This window comes from Thalia democratica, unplaced genomic scaffold (assembly GCF_965202585.1).
Source record: "Thalia democratica unplaced genomic scaffold, ktThaDemo2.hap1.1 HAP1_SCAFFOLD_1285, whole genome shotgun sequence".
Taxonomy (NCBI): domain Eukaryota; kingdom Metazoa; phylum Chordata; class Thaliacea; order Salpida; family Salpidae; genus Thalia; species Thalia democratica.
Window position 1 is genome coordinate 2,501 of NW_028140174.1, and position 10,000 is coordinate 12,500.

Below are 10,000 nucleotides of genomic sequence, written 5' to 3' on the forward strand. Positions count from 1 at the left end.
TCCCGCCCGATCTCAGGTCAAAAGTGATGTACCATAAAAGTACATGCGCTTTGTACGTCGGCCTTTTGAAGTCACTTAACTTATTCTCGAGCACCTACCGTCGTTGCTACCTCACCCGAGGCCAGCAGGCTGCTCACGCTTCAGCTGTGAAATCGCCAGACCAGCTGTCTTTGACGACACGCTCCTTAATTAAGAAACGAGTCGCAGGCACTTTCAAACTAATGAAAGGATCGGTGTGTTAAAGACCCTGAGACGGACGTGGCCCCAGGATTACCCGAGGCCGCAATACGCGTTCAGAATATCGATGCTCAATGTGTCCTGCAATTCACATTACTTCTCGGAGCTAGCTCCGTCCTTCATCGACGCTCGAGCCGAGTGATCCACCGCTAAGAGATCTCTCGTGTTAATCAATCTCAATGCAACCAAAAAATCGTGTTCAAAAAGAAGCGGCCGCGCCAGCACTTGCGTGCTGAATTATTACTCCCGCTGTCAGGAAGCAACGCGACCGAACTATAACAGTTACAGGGCTCGGTCCCTTCTTAAAAGAAGAGACGTCGCTTGAAATCAAATTTCGATTCGTTAATGATCCTTCCGCAGGTTCACCTACGGAAACCTTGTTACGACTTTTACTTCCTCTAAATGATCAAGTTCGATCGTCTTTTCGAACACCGGCGAGTGCGTTGCCGCACGTACCAGGCTCAATCGGAGGACCTCACTAAACCATTCAATCGGTAGTAGCGACGGGCGGTGTGTACAAAGGGCAGGGACGTAATCAACGCAAGCTAATGACTCGCGCTTACTGGGAATTCCTCGTTCAAGGGAAACAATTGCAAGTCCCTATCCCTAGCACGACCGGGGTTCAACGGATTACCCGGACCTTTCGGCCTAGGGAACACACGATGATCCGGTCAGTGTAGCGCGCGTGCGGCCCCGAACATCTAAGGGCATCACAGACCTGTTATTGCTCAATCTCGTGTGGCTAAACGCCACTAGTCCCTCTAAGAAGTTGTCTCCGACCCAATGGGTCGAGCAGCTATTTAGCAAGTAAGAGTCTCGTTCGTTATCGGAATTAACCAGACAAATCGCTCCACCAACTAAGAACGGCCATGCACCACCACCCACAGAATCAAGAAAGAGCTCTCAATCTGTCAATCCTCGCTGTGTCCGGGCCGGGTGAGATTTCCCGTGTTGAGTCAAATTAAGCCGCAGGCTCCACTCCTGGTGGTGCCCTTCCGTCAATTCCTTTAAGTTTCAGCTTTGCAACCATACTTCCCCCGGAACCCAAAGACTTTGGTTTCCCGGAAGCTGCCGGACAGTTCTTAAGTTCGACACTGCCCGATCGCTAGTCGGCATCGTTTAAGGTCAGAACTAGGACGGTATCTGATCGTCTTCGAACCTCTGACTTTCGCTCTTGATTAAAGAAAACATTCTTGGCAAATGCTTTCGCAGTCGTTCGTCTTGCGCCGATCCAAGAATTTCACCTCTAACGGCACAGTACGGATGCCCCCGTCCGTTCCTATTAATCATTACCTCGTGCTCCGAAAACCAACAAAATAGAACCGAGGTCCTATTCCATTATTCCATGCAACATTATACAAGCGTAAAGCCTGCTTTGAACACTCTAATTTTTTCAAGGTAAACTTGCCGGACCACCGCAACACTCAGTTAAGAGCACCGCGAAGGCACCGACCAACAAGAACAACGAGGCCAGTGCTAGCCTTTCGACCGACCAACCTCGCCGTCCCTATATCCAACTACGAGCTTTTCAACCGCAACAACTTAAATATACACTTTTGGAGCTGGAATTACCGCGGCTGCTGGCACCAGACTTGCCCTCCAATGGATACTCGTTAAAAAGTTTAAAGTGTACTCATTCCAATTGCAGGACCTCGTACGAGGTCTGCATTGTTATTTTTCGTCACTACCTCCCCGAGCCGGGAATGGGTAATTTGCGCGCCTGCTGCCTTCCTTGGATGTGGTAGCCGTTTCTCAGGCTCCCTCTCCGGAATCGAACCCTGATTCTCCGTCACCCGTTACAACCTCGGTAGGCCGATACCGTACCGACGATAGTTGATAGGGCAGTTGCTTTAATGAGATGTCGCCAGCACTAGGCCGTGCGATCCGCAAGCTTATCCAGAGTCACCATTGTAACGACCCGAAAGCCGGTTAGTTTTGGTCTGATAAATGCGCGCCTCACGTCAGTTCGGCGCTTTACGCATGTATTAGCTCTAGAATTGCCACAGTTATCCATGTAAAAGCGTACAATCAAATGAACCATAACTGATTTAATGAGCCATTCGCAGTTTCACTGTACGTGAGCTCGTACTTACACTTGCATGGCTTAATCTTTGAGACAAGCATATGACTACTGGCAGGATCAACCAGATAACTATCCGAGGGCGTTTAAACCCGTTGCTCGACTGAGCGTTTTTACTGTATAAATACAGACCTTTTCTATCACTCGGCTTAAAAGCCTTGCGAACGTTACTGAAAGTCGGCGCCGGCCTTTTGCTGTTTAAAGCGCCAGCCCGCGTCGACTGCAGCATGCAGCTATACAACTGACTGTTCTTTCTCCCGACCAACCGTTTGCCTTCTGCCGGTTAACTCATCAGCAGCAACACGCCATCTGTCTGCTGCAGTTACCCGCCTCGAGCCGTGCCTGCCTGCGTCGGCTACTCGTCTCGACGACTTCGCAAAGCTATAAGCCTACCGCCGCTGGACGCTTGTAGTTTTTCATACGCTGCTCCAAATGCGTTTACATAGCACGTTCGCCGCCGCTGCAATAGCCGCGCCTCGGGTGCTAAACAGTAATGCTTTAAGCCCGCTTTCTCGCCAAGTCGACCGAACGCACAAACACGTCTCTCTCACTAGTGTAAAGTAATGCATACGTGTATGATGCTCAAATGTTGCTGTTGAACTTTTTTTGCCGATTTTTTCCGATTTTTTTCAATTTCTTTGTTTCTTTTCAATTATTTTAATATTTTAAGCTTATTTATGCTACGTTTAAATGTTTTAATACTTTTTTTATACTTTATTTAATATGTTTAAAAGAAATAAATAAAAAATAATATATATAAACTACTTTTTTTAATGTTTTAAATATGTTTGTTTATTATAAATAAACTTTATTTGTATTATTTTTATTTAAGCGTACTTTTTAAATCTTTATATTTGTTTTATCGTTTTAAGCACATTGCGATAAATATAATAAACAAAAAATTGAATAAAAATAATAATAATAAAAAAAAAAAAAAAAAAAACATAAGCTTATTTTATATGTTTCATTTTATTTTTATTTAAACTTACTTTTCAAACCTTAATACTCGTTTTATTTTTTTAAGCAGATCGCGATAAATATAATAAACAAACAATTAAATAAAAATAAATAAAAATAAAATAAAAAAATCAAACATAAGCTTATTTTATATGTTATCTTTATTTAAACTTACTTTTTAAACCTTTATAGTTGTTTTATTTTTTAAGCACATCGCGATAGATATAATAAACAAACAATGAAATAAAAATAATAATAATAATAATAAAAAAATCATAAGCTTATTTTGTATGTTTCATTTTATTTTATTTAAAACTTACAATTTAAACCTTTGTATTTGTTCTAATCTTTTAAGCACATCGCGATAAATATAAAAAGCAAACAATTAAATAAAAATAATAACAAATAAATAAAAAAATACGGCTAAACTATAAAAAGAAAACTAAATAACTGATAAATACTTGTAAAACATTATTTGAAACATGTATTTTGAAACACAACACGATTGATTTATATTTGATAATATATTTTTAATTTGTGTACTTCATTTAAAGTAGTCTCCCTTTTTGCTTCTGGTTTAATTAAAGTTATATAACACATACTATAGTAAGTTAAATAAAGTAACTTTATAAAACTACTTTACAAAATACATTTGTATAATTTAATAACTTTAAAATAACTATCAAGAATACCTTTAAGTTTAGTATACAATTGATATGTAAATTGTGTAGTTTATTGAAAGTAGTCTCCTTATTTGCTTCTGGTTTTACTTAAGTTACATAACATTAAATAAACATACTTGATAAACGTAACCATCAATACTGTCATTTAAATAAAACTAAGTACAAATACATTGAATTAACATAGAACTTTAAAAAGCTAGTATCTGTTGGTAACAGTAAATAACCTATTATGACTCACAATACAAGAGTGCGAAATTTATTTTTCATTTGATTTTTCAGGTATTTGTTTATTTGTGGAATAAACTTTTTTATTACATTAGAAACTAATTGAATTTTTCCTATAACTATACCTATTATTATATTTAGTATGCTTAAAAGTAATAAATTGAAATGTCGCGATTATATAATAAACAAACAATCAAACAAACAAAGAAATAAAAAAAAAAAACTATTTTTTTAAACTTATATTTCAACTATATGTCTTAATTTATTTTCATTTAAACTTACTTTAAACCTCTGTATTTGTTATATATATTTAAACACAATACGATTAAACTATAAGACAAACAACAAAATAAAATAATCACATTAATAAATACACTAAGCAAATAGCTAGAATAAATATAAATAGTTCAATATATACAATATATTTCTTCCATTTTTAAGTTACTTGTTAAACATATTTATTTAAACATGTTTCTTTAGAATATAAAACTAACAGTTCTACAAATAAAGAAATTAAAAAGCCAATACACATAACACTAACTTTTCATAAATTAGATATGCAAATATGAACAAAATAATAACTAAATTGTTAAGCTTTTGTAAAGTGTGAACTTATAAACTTATAATAACAATTGCATATTCACTATTCACAATAGCTTTTTATTTAGTACACAACTGGTCTGTAAATTGTGTAGTTTATTAAAAGTATAATCCCGTTTTGCTTCTGGTTTAAATAAAGTTATAAAACACATACTAAAGTAAATTAAATAAAGTAATTCACTACTATCTATTATATAAAACCAAAATAAATAAAAATGAACTTTGAACTTATAATAATAACTGCATATTCACTATTCAGAATTGCTTTAAATTTAGTACACAACTGGTCTGTAAATTGTGTAGTTTATTGAAAGTATAATCCCGTTTTGCTTCTTGTTTAAATAAAGTTATATAACACATACTAAAGTAAATTAAATAAAGTAATTCACTACTATCTATTAAATAAAACCAATTTACAAAATACATTAAATTAAGTTAAAGTGAACTTTGAACTTATAATAATAACTGCATATTCACTATTCAGAATTGCTTTAAGTTTAGTACACAACTGGTCTGTAAATTGTGTTGGTTCTATTCAAGTACTCTCCTTGTTTGTTTTGTTTTAGTTGTATCACATTCAATACACATAATAAAGTAAACCAAATAAACTCTATTAATTTAAACTAAGTACAAATACATTAAGTTAATACAAAACTTTAAAAAGCTTTTGCTAGTATCTGTTGGTAACAGTAAATAACTTATTATGACTCACAATACAAAAGTGCAAAATTTATTTTCGTTTGATTTTTCAAGTAGCCACGCTTTTATTTGTTTTTGGACAAAAAAACTTTTAAGTTTTAGTATAAAAGACTAATTGTATTAATTTTAACTCAGAAAATTGTACTCTACAAGATGGTGCCATTATTTTTTCGATATCTCAAACTGGTCAAACCACTTTTTTAGCGCTCTAATTGGTTTAAACAGCAAATAACGTTATCTGATTGGCTTACGTTTTTATTTGCTAATAGTTAAAACTTTATTTTATTTTAAGCTTTAAAGAAATGTAAATAAACGAGTAATAAGTATAAATAGGTCAGTGAGAAAAATAGTACAAAAAAGATGAATTCAAAAAGCAAAAGCCTACGGCACGTGGTATTCCCAAGCGGTCACCCATCTAAGTACTAACCACGCCCGACACTGCTTAACTTCCCAGATCGGACGAGATGGGGTGTGCTCAGTGTGGTATGGTCGTAGGCGTTTGAAAGCGTTTACAAGCCTTTATAAACCCTTCGGTTTGTTTAAAAAACCTATTTGCACTTGATTTACAATCAATTTGATATTTTAAAATTATTCCTTATAAAATTTTAACCTGAATTAACCTTTTTTTTTGTTTTTTTTTATCAACAGTTACTCCCAAACTGTACTAAAACTGTATTGTAACTGTACAAAAGTGTTTGTTTAAATAATTGTTATCTATAAATTACCTAAGACCAGGACAAGTAGAAGTAAAGTTTATTGAATTATTAAATTAAATAAATAAAATAAAATCGTAAAATAAAATAATACAATATGTTTACAATTTGTCATTGATCTATCCATTTAAGTTATTGCATTACAAGTACAAACATTGCATACATTCAAGAGTATTATTCATCAATCTTTTCAATATAATAAGTTTTAAATTTATATTTATTTTTAAATAATTCCTGACATTTTAGATTACCTGAGATTTTTTTTTAATTAAATTAATTTTAGTAATTATATACTTGACGTTCTATTTTGTTTAATTTGATAACTCAACCATGTTTATATTTTTTTATAGTTTAACAGAACTATTAAACTAAAAGACATTACATACAGCTTCTAAAAGTTTTAAAAACCTTAAAAAAGTAATATATAAAATAATTGATAAGATTATTAAACTTATAAAAATTTAGTAAAAGGTTATATAAACGTTATTTAAATTAATATAAGATAGTTAACTTATTTTTTCATTTAATGTGATATAATATAAATATATTTTGAGAGACAATTAATTAACGTAAACAATGTCATAGTGGAAACTGCATGTCTGCTAAAAACGTAAAACGCAAAACTGCTTTAATAAATCACTAAATAACAAAAAAATTGCCTGTCTAGCAGGCGTTCAAATTCAAATGACAAAGAAATTTAACTCCGGCTCTCAAGTATATGTCTTGTGTGACGACTAGCGGGACTCGATCTCACAACCTTCCGCTTATGAGTTAGCTGTCAAGACCAAAGACCCAACGCGCCACGACAAAGATAAAGAAATATTTTGCTATATAAATAGGTTGATTTTTATAATTTTGTCAATTACAATTACATGTCAATTACAGTGTCAATTTGAATTTAAATTAAATTAATTTTAGTAATTAAATACTTGACGTTCTAGTTTGTTTAATTTGATAACTCAACTATGTTTATTTTTTTTTTACTAATTTTAAAATTATTATTATACAATACATTTGTTATATTATATTTATTTTATTACTTAAACTTATTATATACATTTAATATATAATATTATTAAATAATTTTATTAACGAATTAAAAACAAAATACTATTATTATTATATTATTAATTTAGTGTTTTATTTTAAAGATATATTAAAGAACTAAACAGATATTACCCCTAAAAAACTTTGTTAATAATATATAAAAAGTACTCAAAGTCAGATTCGGAAATATATATACTGTTTTTTTTCATCAATATTGCAGGTCTGCGTAGCCGGGGGCTGTAATCTAGCTGCTTTGCAGCAGGCCTGAAATGGTGGCCACTATTGTTCAATGTTCAACTTCAAATTCTTTAAGATTATACTGTACTATCTATCTATCTAACAAATCTATCTAACAAATGTTGTTCAATCTAGGTTGTGGGTACTTGGGTCGAGTAATGCCTTTGACTTACAATCTGTTGTGGATTGTCAATATTCCTCTATCTATCAATAAACAAATCTATCTAATAAATGTTGTTCAATCTAGGTTGTGGGTACTTGGGTCGAGTAATGCCTTTGACTTACAATCTGTTGTGGATTGTCAATATTCCTCTATCTATCAATAAACAAATCTATCTAATAAATGTTGTTCAATCTAGGTTGTGGGTACTTGGGTCGAGTAATGCCTTTGACTTACAATCTGTTGTTGATTGTCAACATTCCTCTATCTATCAATAATGATTATATTCAATATTAAATGTTGATTAATTCAGTTGTAAGAAAACCAGTGCGCTGGTTAGGTTGGGTAAGGCCTTCGACTTACAATCTTGGGGATTATCAACGTTCATCAAGTACAGTAACGATCTCATTGAATTTCCAGTTGGAACATTCAATTGTAGTGGCGGCCTACTCTTTTTTGCCTAGTTTGACAAACTATTGTATATATATTGTATAACTTTGTTTGTATTATTTTTTATTTAAATTACTTTTTAAAGAATTAAATTTTTTCCATTGTTTGAAGCTCATCGCGATTATTAAAATTAACATAAACAAATAAAAAAAACAATGTATTTTAACTAATGCTTATTTTATATGTTAGGTTTTATTTTTATTTAAACTTACTTTAAACCTATGTATTTGTTATACAATACGTGTAAACTATATAACATAACTATATAATTTAATAATCAAACTATTAAATAAATTAGGCAATTAATTAATGGGTTTTTTTAATATGCTTCTTTCTTTTTTAACTTACTTGTTAACCATATTTCTTTTATTAAAGTATAAAACTAACAGTTGCATAAATAAAGTAATCATAAAGCCAATACACAAAACACTAACTTTTTATAAATTAAATATGCAAACATGGATATGGTTATGAAGTAAAGTTATTCAAAGCTTATGATTGTAAAGCTTTTGTATTATATTTCAATTACAGTGAACTTCAAGTAAGATAAGTTTTTTTTTTTGTAATAACTACAAAATTTGTATTTTAGTTTACTATTAGCAACTAAATATTCATATTTAATATATTTAAAAAAAGTTTCTATACAAGCTATTATTTACTAACTCTAATATTGATATTTCGATGCATATTAAAACATACAAATTTTACCAACTAAACTTAACAACTAAATAGTTTTGTTTACATTATTATAACTTTGAAACATAAGCTTGTACACCTTATATAGTAGACTTGACATAACATAACATTATTTAATTCTTTTTGTTTGAAATAAACTAAACTCATTTAGTTATTAGTAAATTACAACATAAATGTTTATAACAATAAAACTAATATTTAATAATAGCTTTTAATTAAAGCTTAATAGCTTTTTAATTATTTAACTTTGATAGTTTTCTTTTAATAGTTTAATAGTCCTTATTTAAGTTCAAAGAAAATTGCTATATATTTAGTACACTTACAAAAGTAAACTAAGTAAACGTAATTCAATAGTTTCTATTGAGTAAAAGTAATTACAAATACATTATGTTAATACAAAACTTTAAAAAGCTTTTGCTAGTATCTGTTGGTAACAGCCAATAACCTATTATGACTCACAATACAAAAGTTCAAAATTTATTTTTTGTTTGATTTTTCAAGTAACCACGCTTTTATTTGTTTGTGGACAAAAAGACTTTTAAGTTTTAGTATAAAAGATATAATTGTATTAATTTTAACTCAGAAAATTGTACTCTACAAGATGGTGCCATTATTTTTTCGATATCTCAAACTGGTCAAACCACTTTTTTAGCGCTTTAATTGGTTTAAACAGCAAATAACGTTATCTGATTGGCTAAGGTTTTTGTTTGCTAATAGTTAAAACTTTATTTTATTTTAAGCTTTAAATAAATGTAAATAAACGAGTAATAAGTATAAATAGGTCAGAAAGAAAAATAGTACAAAAAAGATGAATTCAAAAAGCAAAAGCCTACGGCACGTGGTATTCCCAAGCGGTCACCCATCTAAGTACTAACCACGCCCGACACTGCTTAACTTCCCAGATCGGACGAGATGGGGTGTACTCAGTGTGGTATGGTCGTAGGCGTTTGAAAGCGTTTACAAGCCTTTATAAACCCTTCGGTTTGTTTAAAAAACCTATTTGCACTTGATTTACAATCAATTTGATATTTTAAAATTAATCCTTATAAAATTTTAACTTGATGTAAGTATTTTTTTTATGAAAACCTTTTTTTTTGGTGTTTTAATTACAATTACTCCCTTTAACTTTATTTAAGACTTTGTTTAAAAGATTGTTAACTATATTCTATATTAAATACTATGATTAGAAGTAAAGTTTATTAAGTCATTAAACTAA

At 31.3% G+C, this 10,000-nt stretch overlaps 4 non-coding genes and 1 pseudogene across 4 annotated transcripts; all 5 read right to left on the reverse strand.

Moving 5' to 3' along the window:
- The window catches only part of LOC145848199 (large subunit ribosomal RNA), a pseudogene marked incomplete at its 3' end in the record, with an annotated part of 2,520 nt that extends 2,500 nt beyond the window's left edge, over positions 1-20 (reverse strand).
- A 222-nt stretch (positions 21-242) lies between these two features.
- Positions 243-395, reverse strand: LOC145848203 (5.8S ribosomal RNA). Its single transcript, XR_014371788.1, has one exon. It is a non-coding gene; the product is annotated as a 5.8S ribosomal RNA (ribosomal RNA).
- Positions 396-580: 185 nt separating this feature from the next.
- Positions 581-2,388, reverse strand: LOC145848196 (small subunit ribosomal RNA). Its single transcript, XR_014371783.1, has one exon. It is a non-coding gene; the product is annotated as a small subunit ribosomal RNA (ribosomal RNA).
- A 3,471-nt stretch (positions 2,389-5,859) lies between these two features.
- LOC145848201 (5S ribosomal RNA) lies at positions 5,860-5,978 on the reverse strand. The gene has a single exon (XR_014371786.1). It is a non-coding gene; the product is annotated as a 5S ribosomal RNA (ribosomal RNA).
- A 3,632-nt stretch (positions 5,979-9,610) lies between these two features.
- Positions 9,611-9,729, reverse strand: LOC145848192 (5S ribosomal RNA). The gene has a single exon (XR_014371779.1). It is a non-coding gene; the product is annotated as a 5S ribosomal RNA (ribosomal RNA).
- Positions 9,730-10,000: the final 271 nt, after the last annotated feature.